This window comes from Sus scrofa, chromosome 18 (assembly GCF_054392235.1).
Source record: "Sus scrofa isolate SSC_HxYL_T2T_F1_AM1 chromosome 18, Sscrofa_HxYL_maternal_Yorkshire_Landrace_v2.0, whole genome shotgun sequence".
Taxonomy (NCBI): domain Eukaryota; kingdom Metazoa; phylum Chordata; class Mammalia; order Artiodactyla; family Suidae; genus Sus; species Sus scrofa.
Window position 1 is genome coordinate 13,514,268 of NC_139400.1, and position 20,309 is coordinate 13,534,576.

Genomic DNA, 20,309 nt, shown 5'->3' on the forward strand with positions numbered 1-20,309 from the left:
ACGCCGCTGTGTTCACTCCGCCTAGAACAGTGCCCCACATCTGAGCAGTGCACAAGCATTCGTGTAAATGAATGCATGAATCGCATTTCCCATCTGGCATCGTCATAGCATGCTTTTTTGTTTCCCACATCCTCCTCTAATCTCACATAGCTGTCTCATTTATTAAGCGCCACTGTGTGCCAATTTGAAAATATCTGAGGGACTGTTTGACCAAGTGAACCCAGATCTTCCAGCCCTGAATTCCTGATTCATTTCTCTGCACCATATGGACCACTTAGTAAAACCAAGACCTCAGTTTGACTCCCCAACCCGTTCTCAAAGCCAGGGGACAGATGTAAACCAGCGTCCCAGCCGTGCTAGGTTTCCAGGGCTGCCTTGACAAAGTACCACAAACTGCGTGGTTTAAGCAACAGAAGTTGGCTTTCACAATTCTCAGGACCGGAAGTTTAAGATCCAGCAGGGCTGATCCCTTCCAAGGGCTGTAGGGAGTGGGAGGGACTCTCTCTCCTAGCTTCTGGGGGTTTCCTGTCCATCCTGGGCACTCCTCGCCTGTACAAGCATCACCCGTCTCTGGATTCATCTTTGTAAGGAGGCCTCCCTGTCTGTGGGTGTCTGTGTCCAAACCCCCGGTTCACAAGGACGCCAGCCATATTAAGGATAAGCCTTACTTCAATGTGATTGCAACAAACTACACCTGCAGCAACACTACTTCCAAATAAGGTCCCTGTCTGAGGTGTGGGGTTAGGATGCCCACGTGGGAGCTTGGGGGCGGCATGATCCAGTCCCTCACACCGACATTGCAGTCATTCTCGACTCAAACCCCCATCTTGGGTTCACCTGGTCAGTGGACTCATTCAGAAAGCACTTCCCTTTTCTCCCGTCATTTTCTCAGCATGTGTGATCATAAGGAGTGTGTGGCCTTGACGGTCCCAGGAGACCTGACTTTATGGCCAGTTCCTCTGGCTTCCTGCTCACCTTTCGTACTGCAGCCAAACGAGCATCATCTCTCCCCAGCAACACCCTAAGTTTTTGGAAACCCAAATGGGTTAAGTGGGTAAGTTCATGCCATCCAGGAAGTCCTATCAGAAAGGTAGCAAACCTGAAAATGTCAGCCCTTTCTTTTTTCTTTCTTTTTTATGGCCGCACCTGTGGCATATGGAAGTTCCCAGGCCAGAGATCAAATCCAAGCGAGAGCTGCAAGCTACACCACAGCTGCAGTAACACCAGATCCTTAGCCCACTGCGCCAGAGTGGGGATCGAACCTGTGCCTCAGCATCAATCCCAGTGGCTACAGAGACAGCGCTAGATCCTTAACCTGCTGGGCCACAGCAGGAACTCCGGTGTGGACTTTCAGATCACAATTGGGGTGGGTTGGGGGACGGCACCCCTGGGCCTGAGCTTCTGGGTCCCTGGCTCCCTGCTGTGCTGATGTGCCCTGTGGTTTCCAGAAGGGAAAACCCAGAGTCCACTCCTCCCAGCGCTTTGCCTCTGGGTAGTGCCTCAAGGTCAAGGCCAGGTCAGATGGGGAGTCAGGGCTGCAGTGCCTTGCTGCTCCCCCTGCTCCTAGCTGGGATCCAGACCCCCGGGGACTCTCTTCCAGCAGGAGCCCATGCCACCCACTTACCTTCCAGCCTGCAGGCCAGTTGGCAGCTCGATGAACTGGGGGCAGGAATAAACACCTTGCGGACAGCCCTCCACGCGGCCGCTAAGTAGCGTTTACCAGTGTGTAAGCCTCGGAGTGCGGGCTTCGGGCCCTTGCAGCGGCTCCTGCAGCGGCTCCTGCAGCGGCCCTCCTCCTTAGCCCTGAGTCCCGGAGCCCCAGTGGCCGGGGCACCCGTGGGGCGCCACGCAGGACGCTCCGCCATCAGCCGTCAGCGGGACGGGGAGCCCCTGCTGGGCAGGAGGGGCTGGGACAGCTGGTTTTCTCAGGTTCCTCCCGCGACCGCCGCCTCTGAGGCCAGCCTGTGGGCCCCGGGATGGCCTTGGCCTTCCCGACGTGCGGTACTAGCGGGGTCCCCTCGGAGGGGAGACCAGAGGGCAAGCTTCCCTGCTGGAACATGGCCTCCAGCGCGTGCAGTGTCTCCGCCCCCGACGTATCACGTGGCCCCGGGGACACGCGATAGGGCTGCCCGCCCCCGCCCCCCCAATCAGGTGAGTGCCCAGGGACACCTGCTCACCGCGGTGTTGACCGTTCTCCGCTCGCCTCCCCCACCAAGTGAACGTCCTTAGGAAACACCTGATGTGGGGATGCTGAGGTTCTTTAGGTGGAGACGAAATCATCACGCCTCCGGCCCCCCGACTCCCACGCGAATAGACCCTTCCCAAACCGCCGCAGCTGCTGTTGCAAATGATACAGTAAAAAATAAAAGCTGGTGTACAGTCTCTGAAACAGTATTTCTTTCTTATCGTTCATCCTTTGATCCCAGTCCAGGGAGGTTACAGGGCAGACGGGGGGGATGCACCCATTTTTTAAATAAGGACACTGGGGCTGGAAGAGGATAAATATCTGACCAGCGAGTTATTGATGGAGTCAAGACTCCAATCCAGGCCTGTGACTTTGGACTGCAATGTTTCTCATTTTATATTCCAGTTTATCCCCTCATCTACGAATCCATAAACCCTGGCTTCACTGCTTCTTGCTTTTTTAATCTCCCTTTATAAATCGTGACTGCAGATTCCACGCAAGGCTCTGAATCACTTCCCCTTCAGCCGGAATAAAATGCTTCACCAGCGCTTACATTTCGATTTCTCTGTGCTCCACACCTGCGCACATGCCCCCATCACGCCCAGCCCCGCGGCCACACAATGTGTCAGCAGCTGCCACCCTCTGGAGGATCGCAAGGGCCGTCATGTTTGGGGAGTAGAGTTACACTTAAGGTTTCATTTTACAGTGTTTAGGAGTTCCCTGGTGGCCTGGAGATTAAAGACTTGGCATTGTAATGGCTGTGGCTCAGGTCACGGCTGTGGCGAGTGTTCAATCCCTGGCCCAGGGACTCCCACATCCCGTGGTCACGCCAAAAGAATACTCCAATAAGGGAAAGATTCATGACGACTGAACATATAAATGATCTTTTTGTGAAAATTTGAAATTGTATTTAGTCCTTATATTTTACCTCTGGTACTAATGTGACTTCTCCCGCCAGTTCTTCAGGTAGGATTTTTTTTCAAGAAAAAAATAAATCTAAGCATGGAATCCTTCCATACCATCATGGCCTCGGTCTTGCGCCGACTTAGCCAACAGGCACAAGGACGAGCTGACCCACAGATGAGCCAGGAGTGAGTGGGCCTGAGCAATCTCGCCCACACCGGGTAGACTTGGAAAAATTAATGCCTGGTTGTAAAGCAGAATTAAAACGTCAGACTTGAAGAACTCCACGCAGCTCTGGGAGCAAAGCAAATGAGCAACTAGCCAGCTTCTAGCTCCCTTCCTCAACACCTTCTCCATTGATGGTGTGCTTTCTGGTTTCACGTCAGTGACCCCAGCTTTGTCATCAGCACAACCCTCCGAAGAAGGACCAGCTGGGGGCTGAGGCCTGCAGTGCAGGGGCAGTGGGATGTGCTGACATGACCCCTGGTGAAAGTGGGCAGCCTCCAGTGGCCTCACTGGAAGCCCCCCACCCACTCAGCTCCCGCAGAGAAGGTCCTGTGGCCAAACAGTGACTGGGTGGCTGCTTGACCTTTGAGGAGGGGGTTTTGGTTCCCCACCTGCCTGGGGAATGATTTAGACAAGCTAACCTCATGGCTTCATGGGAACTGGGGGGAACCCCACCCTCTTGTCACTATAAAGCCTGCCTCCCGCAGCCCCTGTGTGTCCACTCTGTTCCCAGGTTGCACCTGCCCCTCCCCGACCCCAGGTGGCCCTGCATGGGGTGTGCTGTCCTCCCCCCATCCCTCCCGACCCCCACCCTCGCTGAGACTCTACAGGACCAGGAAACTGCTTGGACCTTGTGGGTCCAGGACCCCCATCCATCTCTTCTTGGTCATCATCTCCCTGTGACCCCGCACCCTTCATCACAGTACCCCCACTTGTTTTTCTCTAGCCCTTCTTTTTCTTCCCGTTCCATTATCTGGTTTCTTTTCTTCCGCAACGATAATCAGACTGTACTTCCCAAACCACCCTGCTTCAGTGTGTGTGCCTGCTCACACGCAGACCTTACATGATCCGCCCTCCAAGGAAAAGCCCCGGGGTCCTGCTGCCACCACCGCAAGCCCCCTAACTGGTCTTTTCCCCCCAGCAGGAAGGTAAGAACAAGAATCTTCAAACAGGAGGCTTGGGTTCAAACCCTGACTCCTGCTTAAGATGATTTACGTCATCTTGGTCAAGTTACCAAAACTTTCTTTCTTTTTTTTTTGTCTTTTGAGGGCTGCACCCACGGCATATGGAAGTTCCCAGGCTAGGGGTAGAATTGGAAATGCAGCTGCCAGCCTATACCACAGCCACAGCAACTCGGAATCTGAGCCACATCTGCGACCTACACCACAACTCACGGCAACACCACTGAGTGAGGCCAGGGATCAAACCCACATCCTCATGGATACTAGTCAGGTTCGTTAACCACTGAGCCGTGGCGGGAACTCCAAGTTACCAAAACTTTCTGATTCTCAGTTTTCCCATCTACAAAATCATGACAAGGACTCCCACTGCATAGAACGACATAAATTACAGTGATCTTTTGGAAGATAACACATTAAGAGCTTAGCACAGCGTTTCCGCGCAAGTGCTTACTGCGAGAATGTTTGGACCGGACGAACCCCAGCACCTCGGCTGCATGGTCCTTTTCCAAGGCCCGGGCTTCCCCACTGATAAAAGCTTGGACTCATACATCACGGCACATATACCCAGAGCCCCTCTCCTCCCTAGAGGGAGAGAGGCTCTCATCCATGTCTTTAAACCCAGATGCACCCAAGACCCCTCCATCAGGCTTTAAAGACTACAGATGCTAGGGCATCACTCCTGACTCCGAATCCCTTGGTGTTGAAGGATGGTGACAGGCAGCCAGGAGGAAGAAACGCTGGACTGGCTGATGTTCATTTCAGTTCCAATCTCCGTGAGGCTGTTATCCTACAGTCTGTTTCCTTCCGATTGTCTGAAAGTCGGCCATGTCACATTTGAGGATCTGAAAACCTGTGGCCCTCTATATTAAAAAAAAAAGTTCAGTTCTACCTAGTGACCTCGGATATGATTCTCAAGAATATTCCCGGAACCAGAAGTGAAACGCTTTAACAGGAGAGAGTGGGTTTTTATCTCCGCCACAGGAGAAAAGAAATAAGAATTGCAGAAAAGAAAATCCTAAATTCCCAAACTCCCCTTCCAGGGCCCCCAAGAGGAAAGGTAGAGAAGCCAGTGCCTATTTATTAAGGAGTTTCTGTAATAATTGCATAATGTTTGTCTGGTGCAAAAAGACAGCAAAGGTAGCCAGGTTGTTTGTGGTTTCTTCTATGGAGGATGGCTTTACATGCCTATAAATCTCCCAGACTGACCAGACAGCATCAATAAATATGAAGGATGGCGCGGCACACACATAATTAAGAAGAATTAATCCTCCCGACTCTGAAGTGATAGCTGTGATGTTCGTAAGAGCCTTGTCAGCACTTCAGATGTTTCTCAGCTGACACAGATTGGACATCTGGGAAGACGAAATACACATAGTCAGGTGCAACCTGTCAAGATCTACTAAGATGAATCAACCTCCCCACCCTGGGGGGACAAAGAAGAAAAAGAAAAAGTGTGTTAGGAGAGCAGGGTGGGGGCAAAGCTTATGCTCCCAGACGCTGGACATCAGTGGAAGTTTAACTGCACAGAGAGCTGATGGGAAATGACCCGGTGGATGGGAGCAGAGCTGGGCCACGGCAGTGCTACTCAAAGTGGCCTGCTGACCGTGCCGGTTTGCAAATTCCTCCAGTTCACGAGGAGATAAGGCGTCTGTGGCAGGCTACGTCAACCACATCCCTAAGCACGCTATTTAGTTCGGCTAACCTACTTTCAGACCCTCCGTGAAGGAAGCATTGCATTGACACAAGCCCCTGGTCCCATCAAGTTCAGGACGTCCTTGTGCTCGGTGGGGTTGCCCTGGCTCTCCCTGTCGTGGAGGTTCTGCCACGCTGATCTGCTTCCCTTTCAAAGATGAGGCATTTACTCCCCGGCTGGATGGAATATTAGCAACCACACCTCACAGCTAAGTGCATCTCCAGGGCTACTCAGCTACTCTACACCAGGATCGCCCCTTCTGCCCCGTCCAACCCCATCACCTCCTCCCAAGCCCCCCTTCCTGCTCCACATCTCAAATCCTTGTAAAACAGCACCTTCCTCTCTACCTCGGCTGTGTGGGGGGGAAAGAGAGATGCGGAGTGTCAGGGGAAGGAGAAGGTCGTACTTTTTTTTTTTAGGGCTGCACCTGCAGCATATGGAAGTTCCCAAGATAGGGGTGTGATTGGAGCTACAGCTGCCAGCCTACACCGCAGTCACAGCAACTTTGGATCCAAGCCACACCTGCGACCTACACCACTGCTCACAGCAACGCCAGATCCTTAACCCACTAAACGAGGCCAGGGATCCAACCCGAGTCTTCGTGGCTACTAGTCAGGTTGTTACTGCTGAGCCACCGTGGGAACTCCAGAAGCTGGTACTTTTACGATCTCCAGGCCTGGTTCCTGGGGCAGACACTAGGAACTAAAATCGCCCGTCATCATTCAGTGAAACAGAAAGAGAAAAGTCTTGAATATAGAAAATGTAGGAGTTCCTATTGTGGCTCAGTGAGTTAGGGACCTGACTGTTGTCTCTGTAAGGAGGCAGGTTCGATCCCTGGCCTCGCTTAGTGGCTTAAGGATCCAACGTGGCCACAAGCTGCAGCATAGGTTGCAGATGTGGCTCGGCTCTGGTCTTGCCATGACGGTGGCCTAGGCCTCAGCTGCAGCTCCGATTTGACCCCTGGCCAGAGAAATTCCATATGCCACAGGTGCGGCCATAAAGAGAAGAAAAGAAAGAACGAAAACGTACTTCTTTTCAAGATTTTTTTTTAGCTGGCCTGCAACATGCAGAAGTTCTGGGGTTGGGGCACAAACCCATGCCCCAGCAATGACAATGTCAGATCTTTAACCATTAGGCCACCAGGGAACTCCTCCTGTTAAGATTTCGGAGAAGAAGAAAAACTGTGAGTACCCTAAAACAATTAATACACTTTGCACTCCAGACTGGGGTTTTGGTCGCTATGTCTGATGTGATGAATATTAACATCAGTCCTGGAAATGAATTTTTTTCTGTCTTTTGTCTTTTTAGGGCCACATCTCTGGCATATGGAGGTTCCCAGGCTAGGGGTCGAATCAGAGCTGCAGCTGCCGGCCTACACCACAGCCACAGCAATGCAGGATCCAAGCCACATCTGCTACACCACAGCTCAGAGCAACACGGGACCCTTAACCCACTGAGTGAGGCCAGGGATCGAACCCACGTCCTCATGAATACTAGTCAGGTTCATTAACCACTGAGCCATCACGGGAACTCCTGGAAATGAATTTTAATATCAATAAAGAAACATTAAATTTAATCAAACACTTGATGGGATTCCTCATTGAGTATTTTGAGGAACGTATACAAATAAAAAGATGAACAGATTTAAGTATTTTTATAAGCAAGAAACAAAAGTATCTAAAACTTATTTGTGTGTGTGTGTGTGCGCGCTCGTGCACGTGCGCTGGACAAGCTCAAGGCCACAGGCCCTGGAAGGCGGGTGTGAACACACTGAATGGCCCACATCTGACTCAAGTCAATGACCCACCTCACGCCCAGAGCACAGCCCTGGACCAGCGTCTGCATCTCAAAGTCCAACCATCACAGAATAACTTACTCAGCTGAGGACCCCAAACCTTGTCAACAGGGGTCTGGGCTTGGAGATTTCTTTCTTTCTTTTTTTTTTTTTTTTTGGCTGCCCTGGGGCCTATGGAGTTCCCGGGCCAGGGAGCAGATCTGAGCCACAGTTGTGATCAAAGCTGCAGCTGCAGCAACACCAGACTCTTTAACCCACTGTGCCGGGCTGGGGATCAAACCTGCATCCTGGCACTGCAGAGACGCAGCACAGCGGGAACTCCTGGGCTTGGATACTTCTGATGAGTGGGGTCAGAGACCTCCCCGTGTCCTGTTTAATTGCAATATGCCTAAAGCTGGGCCTGAAATGTAGCAAGTGATCCATCAATACTTTTTGAGTAAATGAATGACTCTGCACAATATTTTAAGAAGCAAGGAAGGAGCTGGGAGGGGTTTTGTGAAGCTGGAGGGGGTGAGGGGAATGACCACCCAAGGAAAGAGGGGGGGCAGAGAAAAAAAGTGACTGTGAGATGCCGGGAAGAAGCAAGCTGCCCCCCTAAAAGGCCCCCCAAAGCCAGAGTCAGACTCTCAGCCCTTCCCCTCCCAGCCCCAAGCTAGTAGAGCCACTACTGAGGGTGACAGCCAGGGAGTTACGCCCCACGGACCCAGGAAAAGAGGGGCCCAGCGGAGCGTGTGACTCACAGTTTTGCTGCGGGAGGCGTTTCACGCAGGGGCACCCAGAACATCGCCCCGTCTGCCTTCATGGTCCCGGGGCGTTTCTCCCAGTCTCTCCTCGCATCATCTTCCCACTGTGCTGTCTCTTTGCCCAAATTTGCCCATTTCATTAGGACATCAGTCCCTGCAGATTAGAGCCCGCCCTAGTGACCTCATCTTAACTTGATGACAGCAGCAAAGACCCTATTTGGGGATACTGGGCATTAATATCAAACATATCCTTAAGGTTGGCTCACGATTTAACCCCAAACAGAAGGGATACGGAGATAAAGGTCTGGACACAAGCCTCAGGGGAATTAACCTATTAATGAATAGATTTCTATTTGGGAATTAATGGTACTACAGTAGCTGCCTTGCTAGTCGCAGGCTGGCAAATCCTGGAAGTTTAGGAGACACATGGACAAGAGCAGCACTTTAGAGCCTTACTGATGAATGAGTGGTCCCAAGACCACAGCACTGGCGTCACCCAGGAGCTTGACGGAAATGCAGAATCCCAGGTCGCCCCCAGACCCACTAGGTCACAGCCTGCATTTAACACGGTTCCCAGGGCGTTCGTGCGTCCACCAACATTTGAGAAGCCCAGTGGAAAAGCATCTCAGGGGTGACTACAGGGCTCTTTCTTAAACGATCCCTAAAGAGGGAAGAAAAGGACCCCCCACTAAAAACTAGGTTTCATTCCTCGCAGGTTGAGATGCATGGCTGCCGGACTGCCTTGCCTTCTGTATGTACAGCAAAGACTGGGGGTTTTCTCTGCCGAACACTTGGTGTAGGTTTGAAAGTGGAGTTCCCTAAAAGCTAGCTGCATTTTAGAAGCTTGTACGGGGTGCTGTGGGTTTCTCAGGCCAACCGAGAAGGCAGAACACCTTCAGACACAGGGAGCAGCGGCCCTGAGGTCCTGAGGAACTGCCTGCCACTTACGTCCTCAAAAAAGAAACCCTGGCCTCAGAATATACCTCCTCCCCTCAGAGAAGCCCCACCCCAAACTCACTGGAACGCCTTTCACACCCCTTCTGAGAAACAGCATATTCTCCAAGGCCCTGAGGACCAAAAGAGCAGTCACATAACAGCCACCGTCCAGCCACGGTGCAGAGCCGCTCACGTGGGCCTCCAACGTGCCATCACGTTCAAGGGCAAACAAGAGCTTGAAGGCAAGAGGAGTTGAGTGTTCAGTCTTTGCTCCCCGTGACCTGTTCATTCAACTTACCTTCCATCATCAGAAACCTGTAAAAGACTAAATTAAAATAAGAAGTTTCCATAGTTTGGAGATTAAACCCTTGCCGGTTGCCTGGTTGGCAAATATTTTCTCCCGTCCTGTAGGTTGTCTTTTCGTGTTGTTTACAGTTTCCTTTGCTGTACAAAAGCTTGTAAGTTTGATTAGGTCCCATTTGTGGGGGGGGGGTTGTTTTTGTTTTTGTTTTTTTCTTTGTCTTTTTGCCATTTCTGCTTTCGCGGCATATGCAGGTTCCCAGGCTAGGGATCTAATCGGAGCTGTAGCCACCGGCTTATGCCAGAGCCACAGCAACACCAGATCCCAGCCTCATCTACGACCTACACCACAGCTCACAGCAACATCAGATCCTTAACCCACTGAGCAAGACCAGGAATCGAACCCACAACCTCATGGTTCCTGGTCGGATTCGTTAACCACTGCACATGACGGCAACTCCAAGGTCCCATTTGTTTATTTTTGGTTTTATTTCCATTGCTTTCGGAGACTGATCTAAGGAAATATTTTTATGGATTATGTCAAAGAATGTTTTGCTTATGTTCTCTTCTGAGAGTTTTTATGGTGTTATGTCTCATATTTAAGTCTTTACAAGCCAACAACAAAAAAAAAAAACCCAACTGAAAAACGGAGAGAAGACTTAGATAGACATTTCTCCAAAGAAGACACACAGACGGCCAGGAGGCACATGAAAAGATGATCAACACCGCTAATTATCAGAGAAATGCAAATCAAAATTACAATAAGGTATTACCTCACATTGGTCAGAATGGCCATCATTAGTAAGTATACAAATAACAAACGCTGGAAAGGGTGCAGAGAAGAGGGAACCTTCCTACACTGCTGGTGAGAGTATAAACTGGTACAACCACTATGGAAAGCATTCTGGAAGTTCCTCAGAGAACTAAATATTGAACTACATATGATCCAACAATTCCACTCCTAGGCATATACCCAGACAAAACTATAATTCAAAAAGATTCAGGCATCCCTATGTCCACTGCAGCACTCTTCACAATAGCCAAGACATGGCTAAATGTCCATTGGCAGATGAATGGATTAAGAACATGTAGTACATATATACAATGGAATACTACACAGCCATAAAAAAGAATGAAATAATGCCATTTGCAGCAACATGGATGCAACTAGAGATTTTCATAGTAAGTAGAGTGAGTCAGAAAGAGGATAAATGCCATATAATATTACTTATATATGGAATCCAAAATACGGCACAAGTGAACCTACCTACAGAACAGAAACAGACTCAGACATGGAGAACAGACTTGTTGCCAAGGGGGAGGGGGAGGGAGTGGGAGATACTGGAAGTCTGGGGTAAGTAGATGCAAACTATTACATTTAGAATGAATAAACAAGTTTCTACTGTAGAGCACAGGAAACTACATCCAAGCTCCCAGGATAGACCATGATGGAAAAGAGTATAGACTAGAATATGTGGCTGAGTCACTTTTTTGCACTGCAGAAATTGGCACGACAGTGTAGATCAACTTAGCGCTGCTTTGCTAAGCTCCAGGGCAGGTGTGGGTCAATGCCCTTCCTAGACTTTTATGAATTTCTCCAAGACGCAGGCACTTGGCCCCAGGTGCTGTCTGCTCGTCATCTGTTCTCAAAATAACATTTCTCGCACTGTCTCCTCTCCCTTCTGAGCAGTGGAAATTCTAGCAAACTTAAGGCAGAAATCAGTATGTATGAAATCACTGTCACAATGACCAACTTGGTATTATCACCAAAGAACAAAAAAATCTGGAAGATAAGGGGCGGGTGGGGGCGGGGCACATCCACGCGTGTGTGGCTGGCGCGTCTGAGTCGTGGAGCGGCCGTCTGCGGTCTCCCGCGCAGATGGGTTCCGTGGCCTCGTGTCCCCGGCCCTGCCATCGGTGATCCTGCGCCAAGGCCCGCGAGGGGTCGCCGCCGAGATTCCCAGCAGCCCACAAGCAAGAGCAGGGCAGCCCTCCCCTCGAGCGGCTCGTTCGTGGCCACCCATGACCACTACCGCTGCCGCCTGGGCACGACTTGCAGTAACAGCTCCTGCAGCCGTGCCCAGTGCCCCGGAGAAGCCATCCCCCGCCCCCCGGTGAGTGCAGTTCTGCTCCCCTTTGTACCGGGGGACTGTCGGGGGAGTGGGCTGCAGCAGCCTGACCTCACTCTGCTGCTCTCAGGTCTCCCCAAAGCTGACCCAGGACACTGGTGGGCTAGCTTCTTTTTCGGGAAGCCCACGCTCCCACTCCTGGCCATGGTGCTGGAGTCCCCGGGCCCCTCGGAATCTGCCGGGGCCTCCCCCACAGGATCACCTGCGACCTGGCTCAGGAAGTGGTGGGGCAGCAGCAACCTGGCAGCCAGCCGGGCACACCCAACTGCAGGCCTCCATCCTGAGCGGCCACCACCAGCTGCCACCCCCAGCTGCCAGGCTTCCTTCCAAGGCACTAGGCTCATCAGAGCCCCTCCCCTCCACTCCCCTTCCTGAGACTAAAGGGCTGCAGCCAGAGGCAGCAGTTGGGTTCTTTAATAACAAAACAGCACCAAAAAGAAAGTGAGAGAACCCGGCTCTTCACGATCCCAAGCCACACGAGAGCCTTTCTGATACCCCATAACCCTGGGCCTCGCACCCAGTGGAAAACAAACATGGAGCACCAAAAAATAAAAAATAAATAAATAAAAAAAACCTCTGGAAACCCCTGGACAAGATCATCAAAGGTCATTCATTCCACCTCCCTAGAGGGCACTCGAAGTGGAATGGCTAATTGTCTCCCCAACGTGGATCCATTGCTCTCCTTACACATAAGCACCCCCCAAAAACTGCATTGGTATAGAAGTGTGCTAGGAAGAGCTTTGTTAACCTCCCCTCAGAGGGAATAAGGAAGCTTCCCCTTGGCATGACTGCCAGTTAAATACACTAGAGCTTGTCACATCATGGAAGAATGACAAATGAGACTCGGTGATACTCCTGGTGGCTAAGGTCTCGGGTGAGAATCAGTTGTAAAGAGCTCTCTTAATAGCCTGCAGCCAGATAATATTATCTTCTTATGCATTCAAGAACTCCAAGAAAAAAAAGCTTAATTCAAGAGTAAGCTTCGTGGAGTTCCTGTCGTGGCTCAGTGGTTAACGAACCCGACCAGAATGCATGCGGACGCAGGTTCAAACCCCCGGCCTTGGTGTGGGTGTTGAGGATCCGGCGTTGCCGTGAGCTGCGGTGTGGGTCACAGACGTGGCTTGGATCCCTCGTTGCTGTGGCTGTGGTGTAGGCTGGTATCTATAGCTCAGATTCGAACCCTAGCCTGAGAATCTCCATATGCCATGGGTGTGGCCCTAATAGGACAAAAAAAAAAAAAAAAAAAAACGGAGAAGAACAAGCTTTGTTTTTGCTGCCATTTGATGGATAAGAGGGAAAGATTCCTTGAGATGGATTTTTTTTTTTTGCCATAAGGTAAGTGAAATCTCAGTAAAAGACAAAAATCTCTCCCCGCCTCACCTGCACCTGCTCCACCCTCACCCTTACCCACACACTTGCCCTCGAGAGGTCAGTTCGCAATTAGCCAAAACTGGGAACCGAGCAGTTGGTGTCAGCATCCAACTCTGTCTAACGGTGGGAGGTTGAGTGGCTTCAGCAGGTGGCCCCTGTGTAAAGAGTAGAGATAAGATGAGTGAGTCTGAAGTGTGAGCTGTGAGGTGGACACACTTGGGCGCAACCCCACATGCTCACCTGGCTTCCCGCACCTCCAGTCTATTAAGATGTCCCATGTGTGTCGGCCCCATACTGCATATTCCTCTTAGCCCCGTGTACAGCTCTTCTAGGAAATGGCCACACGTCCCTTCGGAGAGGGGTCAGGGAATATGATTTTAAATATGTGTAAAGAAATCACAAGATTTCTCTTCAAAAGAACTCAACTTTCCCATGCCATCTGTAAGATCCAAGCGTGAGAGTTGGCTCGGATATGGAAACTTGGTGAGGGATCGAAGTGTTTCATGAGGGGGACTCATATTTTTTTCTGACCACACAAGTCAAAGAGTACAGTCAGACGCAACATATCTTATCCTAAGATAATCATGAGACACTGGCCATCACCACAGATTTCTATGGGTCAGAGAATAATGGTGGCCAGTCCAACATTTTCATCCCCAGAGCCCCCTGGAGATCGGGCCACTCGGTCACCTGTTCAGCCGCGTTGCCCCTTATGGTATTTAGGTCCATGAGCCCCTTAACAGGTAATGCTGCCGCTTGGCCTCTGCTTTTCCAGAATCCTATCACCCTATTGGCTACAGGCACCCCAGCTCCTGGGCAGTATTTTCTACTATTAATTTTGGCCAACAGAAGACAGCCACCCTTGGCTTCTCAAAGATGCCAGTGATGCCCCTCACTCGAGCCGTCCTATCGCCGTGGGGAATGGGTGTCCTCTGGGCTCTTTTAGGGAACAAGAATAGGATTTCCTTCTCATGCAATAAATCTGCTCCAAATCGCACACTTCTCTGGGCCTCCCGACCTGCCCTATAAATCCCTGACGAAGGATGTCTGGAACCTCCTCCTATTGACTGCGTTCCTCCTTATATTCAAACTTCAAGGGGTCATGGCGACCGTGTATTAGGACGAGGTCCAAGAGCTCCTGCCAGTGCTTTAGTTATGAATCGCACAAGGATGCTCCCACGTTCATCAGCTGCCCTCATTCCCCTTGTATTCGCTCACTCCCACCATCACCTTCAAGACCCCTCCCCATGTGCTCTCTTGCTTCCTTTCCGTGCATATGGTCCAGGTCCTACAGTTTTTTGTTGAGTAGGCATCTCTTCCCATAGCAGAAACTGTGTTTCCCCAGTTGGACCATACAGTTTCTGATGTGGCTACCGGTCTGGAGACAAGGCGGGGGCAGGGGCAAGTCTAGAGGAGGAAAAGCATCTTCAAGCATCAGTGCAGGTAGGCTTTCCGCATGGTCCCCGGGAGATGGTAGAAGCATCCTCTGGGAAGAGGGACTGTACTGCTTTTTCCTGCCTGGGGGCTGCAGGAGGACCTAGGATTTCAAAGTGGAAGAGGAAGCGGGGATTACATGGGGAGTAGCAGATGCTTAACGGGGCGTCCACGTCATGCACACCATCCTGGAGCACAGAGCCGATCAGCCTGATCACCAGCCAAAGCAAAATGAAGAGCAGATGTGTTAGTTAAGTTGCCCCACGGCATCTTTCCCCAAATATCGGGCATGCATCAGGAATCACTCCAAATGGACCTCTTAAGTTTCAATACTCAACTTCTTGTACATTTCAAGGCTTTGGGGAGAAACTTTCATTCTTAGAGCTTTTTAAATGAACCCCAAATCTGAGAAATTTGTCACCACTGTCTTAAATGCTCTAAGTGGTTTTTCCCAATGGAGAGCAATTTGTCACTAGCCCAGGAAAGTGGCCCAGGAACAGATAGATCAGCAAGGCAATGATTCTCTGGGCAGCCTCACGAAGCCACCTCCATGGCCACAGAGAAATAGAGGGATGACATGCAAAGAAGGCATGATAATTCTCCGCTGTCACAGGCTCACGGGTGGATAGCAAGGGCAACGACCTGGGGGTGTGTGGAACGTCTCCTTCAGGCGGGACTATCAGGGCTATTAAGGTGTGGCTATGTCAGGTGGGGACACTGGGGGGCTGGATGGAGAGTCATTTGTTAAGGGACCCGTTTAATCTCCTGTCCGCCTATTAGCATATTTAAACAGTCTTGATCTGGCTTCATCGCTCCGACTAAAACTACTGACAAGGATGGCAAGTTCTGGTTGACTGGGTGAAACGTGGCAAACACTGTGGACTCCAATCGGTTTATTGCAGGGCAGGTGCGAGCCTATGGAATCCGAGAGCCAAAGCAGCGGGCTCGAACCTGCATCACTTTACAGGGTGAACACCAACGCCCACAGCATTTCGGCACGCCCCCTCCTCCCCCCCCCCCCGCCCCACTATGTCACATGTGACCTGCTCTGAAAGGTCACATGATGGGACTTCCCTGGTGGCCTTGTGGTTAAGGATCTGGTGTTGTCACTGCTGCAGCTCAGGTTCAATCTCTGGTCTGGGAACTTCCAGATGCTGTGGGTGCAGGAAAAAAAAAGAAAAAGGAAGGTCACATGATACGTAATATCATTACGGATACATACGGTCTTTACTAAATCATCCTGCCTCCATGGGTGTAGCTCTTCACAGGTTTTGAGCTCCTTTCTCATACATAGTGTCGCTTTATCATCACAAAAAGAGAGGCAAGTACAGTAGCCTGTGGCTGATCAGGGAACTGAGGTTCAAAGCTGTAGTGACGTTCCCAGGTTCAAGCATTACTTTCTCATTCTCCTCCTCATCTCCTTCCTCCTCTTCCCCTTCCTTCATCTTTTTCATGGTCATTCTCTTCATCCTCTTGATCATTTCCTTCTGATCTTCGTTACATAAAGGAGCCATACCACTCAATTTCAGAAAACAGTGTGATTTAAAATGGATGTATCTTCAAAAAAGATGCGCACGCAGCCAACAGACACATGAAAAGATACTCGACATCATTAACCCTCAGGGAAATACGCATCACCGCCGTAAACCCACCTTACAGCTGTCAGAATGGCCATCAACAAGAAGACAGCAAATGACAAGTGTTACCCAGGATGCGGAGAAGAGAGGCCCTTCCTGCACTTTCGGGGGGAATGCCAATTGGTGCGGCCACTGGGGAAAACAGTATGGAGCTTTCCCCCCAAAATAAAAATAAAACCACCTTCTGACCCAGAAATTCCATTCCTGCCTATTGACCGGAAGTAAACGCACCCACAGAGTTGAAAGGATGGCTGTATCCCAGTGTTCACAGCAGCCCATTTACAGTGGCCAAGGAGTGGAAGCACCTTAAGAGTCCATCAACAGATGAATGCACGAGCCCTTTGGGTGAGCTCGGAGCCCTGGATAATAGCAAGAGAAAAGTAAGCAAGGGAATAAGAAGTTGTCTTAGGTACATAGACAATGAAATATTCCTCAGTCATAAAAAAAGAATAAAATCTTGCCATGTGCACCAACCTGATGAGTGTATTATGCTAAGTGAACTAAGTCAAAGACAAAAACCGTATCATCGCACCTTGACCCAAAAAACAGAACAAAGGAATAAAACGAAAGGGAAACGCACTCATAGGAGAGTAAGGAGATTAAGAGGCACGAACCTCCAGCTATAAAATAAATAAGTCACAGGGACGGCACGTGCCGCAGAGAGAATGGAGTCAATAACACTGTATGAATTTTGTCTGATGACAGACGGTTTCTAGATGTGTCTTGGTGATCACTTTGTAAAAATGTCGAATCTCTACATGGTACACTTGAAACATAATGACAGACATGACCTATATATACTCTGATGTAAAACATAAATAGGAGTTCCCGTCGTGGCGCAGTGGTTAACGAATCCGACTAGGAACCATGAGGTTGCGGGTTCGATCCCTGGCCTTGCTCCGTGGGTTAAGGATCTGGCATTGCTGTGAGCTGTGGTGTAGGTTACAGACGTGGCTCGGATCCCAAGTTGCTGTGGCTCTGGCGTAGGCCGGTGGCTACAGCTCCCATTAGACCCCTAGCCTGGGAACCTCCATATGCCGAGGGAGCGGCCCAAAGAAATAGCAAAAAAGACCAAAAATAAATAAATAAATTAATTAATTAATAAATAAATAAATAAATAACTCTGACTGTAACAATAGCCGAGGAAAGGCATGTGCATAATCACTTTCATATGCATCACAAGCCCCTACCAGGGCTCTCAGCCACTTTTCCACCATAAACACTCCTCTCAAGTCTCTTCTGACAAGGGGCCAGTTTATCCGGTCCTGCTACTGACACCGAGCAGGAGCCTCAGGTCCTTCCCTTCTTTCCCCATGTCTGCCACGGGCCTTTTGTCTGTAGAAAAACTTGAGTCAAAGAATAAATTTACTGCTGTGTAGCATGGAGAACTATGTCTAGGTACTTACATCACAACACAACAATGGGAGGAAAAAGTACGTATACATGTATGTGTAACTTGGTCCCCATGCGGTACAGCGGGGAAATAAATAAATACATACATACATACATTTTCATTTTCAAAAAAAAAAAAAAGAGTAAGTTAATCAGGAGTTCCCGCTGAGGTGCCACAGGATCAGCAGCATCTCTGCAGCACCAGGAGGGAAGTTCAATCCCCAACCCATCGTTAAAGGACCAGGAGTTGCCATAGCGGCAGCCTAGGTCGCAACTGCCACTCAGATCTGATGCCTGGTCTGGAAACTCCATATGCCGAGGAGCAGCCAGAAAAGAATACGTTTAATCAGAGAACTAAGAAAATGCAGAAGCAAAGGCAAAATAGTCAAATGAGACCACATAATTACAGTTTAGTCATTCAGCAAAGTCAAGGACCTTTAGTTCCTCCTCCAGGGCTATAGATCACATTCGAGCCATATCCCATGCGCTGTCTTGTAGAGGCTGAAACCCCCACCAGGCGGGAGACGTTATGCCATGATGACCAGTATAACCAAGACGTACGCTGCCACAATTCCGAGAAATGGCCTCAAGGAAAGGGAAACAAAAGGACCTTGGAACTGAAGATGAACTGGGCTGGAGACATGTCCAATTTCATGAGGTCTGTCGGAGCTGACTGCTGTTTCTGCCTGCAGCCCCCTCCCTCCACCTATACGGCCCTGAAACGCCCCTTAAAAGCCCCTGCGCACCAGTGGTCAGTTTCGGGAGGAAAGCAAAATCTTCTCTTGACTGATTTCTGCTGGGTCCCCAGAATAGAGTAATAGTATCATAAATAAAGAGAATTTTTTTTTTTCCTCTAAGAATTTCCTGCTGCTTCTAAGGAAATCCAACACAACCTTAGGACGTGGGGAAGCAAAGGAAGGAAAATGGGGTTTGTTCCAAGGATATAAGCTGCCAGGTACAGGACACAATCGCATGGAGAGCATCACTGAGACGGCAGGACGGCGTCACCACCCAGCCTGACGTGGATGTCACCACGAGCTGTTCTCTTTGCCACACCTGCACCATTTCACCTCCCACCCATGGCCTGGCTGAAACGACCCCTCGGTGACCACTCACCTCTGTAAACCAGTGCTACAGAAACTTCCTCCAAGGCTTAGGCCTTTGGTTGTGTGCATCCATCATTTGCTCCAGGGCCACTGAGTGCCAGACATTGGGTCACACACATGGGCAGAGCCTCAGAGATGACCACTGCGAGGACAGACTGCCAAGAGGTGTTTTTTTGTTTGTTTGTTCATTTTTATGGCTGCACCTGCAGCATATGGACGTTCCTGGCCTAGGGGTCAAATTGGAGCTGCAGCTGAGGGCTACACCACAGCCATGGCAACACCAGATCCGAGTCACGTCTGCGACCTACACCGCAGCTTGAGGCAATGCTGGATCCCTAAACCACTGAGCGAGGCCAGGGATCAACCCGCATCCTCGCAGACACTATGTTGGGTTCTTCACCGGCTGAGCCAACAGGAACCCCTATCAAGAGGTTCTTAACAGGGGCGAGAGCTCTTGGGGCTCCCAGAGATCCAGACCAACCAGCCTGACCTGCAACCTTGCTCGGCTGGTGCCTTGAGCTGTATTAAAGCAGGCGATTCCCCAGTTGCTGTCCTTCACTCCGTTACCAGTGGGACTAAAAGCCAGACTCACTCGGGCTTTCTCCCTCTGTCCTCCCTCAAGACATGGTCCTTACTGCTGCTCCCACGTGACTTCCAGGGCCCACGAGACAGCATCTCACCCCTAGGGGTCTGAGATCTCTTCCCTGTTGCCCTCAGAAGCCTTTGAAATGAACAAGAATCAGTTATTAGTCAAGGTTTCACTCAGCTACTTTACATATTTGGTTGAGAATTTACCCTTCTTTTTTTTTTTTTTTTTTTTTTTTGTCTTTTTGCCATTTCTTGGGCCACTCTGGCGGCATATGGAGGTTCCCAGGCTAGGGGTTGAATCGGAGCTGTAGCTGCCAGCCTACACCAGAGCCACAGCAACGCAGGATCTGAGCCGCGTCTGCGACCTACACCACAGCTCACGGCAACACCGGATCGTTAACCCACTGAGCAAGGGCAGGGATCGAACCCGCAACCTCATGGTTCCTAGTCGGATTCGTTAACCACTGTGCCACAACAGAAACTCCCCTTCTTATTTTAATCTCAACCTATACACAGTTATTAAACTAGTCAAGATAAGATAGTTTATGCTAAAGGAACCACCCCCCCAAAAAAATCCAAAATCTCGTGAGTTTAAGCCACAAAAATGAATTTGCCTTCATTTAAAATCCTCTGAGCGTGCGGGCCATGGTCCAGGGGGCTGGACGTCACACAGACACTCAGCAGCCTCAGCTGCTTCTGTCTCTTTCAGCACAAGACCCTCGTGGTCCTGGGTGAGGGGACGACGGGAAAGCTGAAGGTCACTGTGTTGAGCTGGAAATGACATTCGTCACCGCAGCCGACAGTTCATTGGCTGGAACTAGTCACCTGACCCTGCCTAACTGCAGGGGGTCTGAGAAGTAACAACTTCCACGAGCCTAAGAAGATGAGCATTAGATATGCATGGTTTTTT

At 50.2% G+C, this 20,309-nt stretch overlaps 1 protein-coding gene and 1 long non-coding RNA gene across 2 annotated transcripts in view; both read right to left on the reverse strand.

Moving 5' to 3' along the window:
* ACTR3B (actin related protein 3B) overlaps positions 1–20,309 on the reverse strand; it is a 271,775-nt gene that overhangs the window by 98,449 nt on the left and 153,017 nt on the right. The gene's annotated exons all lie outside the window — the stretch shown is intronic.
* The window catches only part of LOC146394873 (uncharacterized), a 40,277-nt gene continuing 33,244 nt past the window's right edge, over positions 13,277–20,309 (reverse strand). The window contains exons 2-3 of the long non-coding RNA XR_014833468.1: positions 13,483–15,830; positions 13,277–13,397 (exon numbers count right to left, since the gene is read on the reverse strand). This is a non-coding gene — a long non-coding RNA (uncharacterized LOC146394873). The remainder of the gene's footprint in view (positions 13,398–13,482; positions 15,831–20,309) is intronic.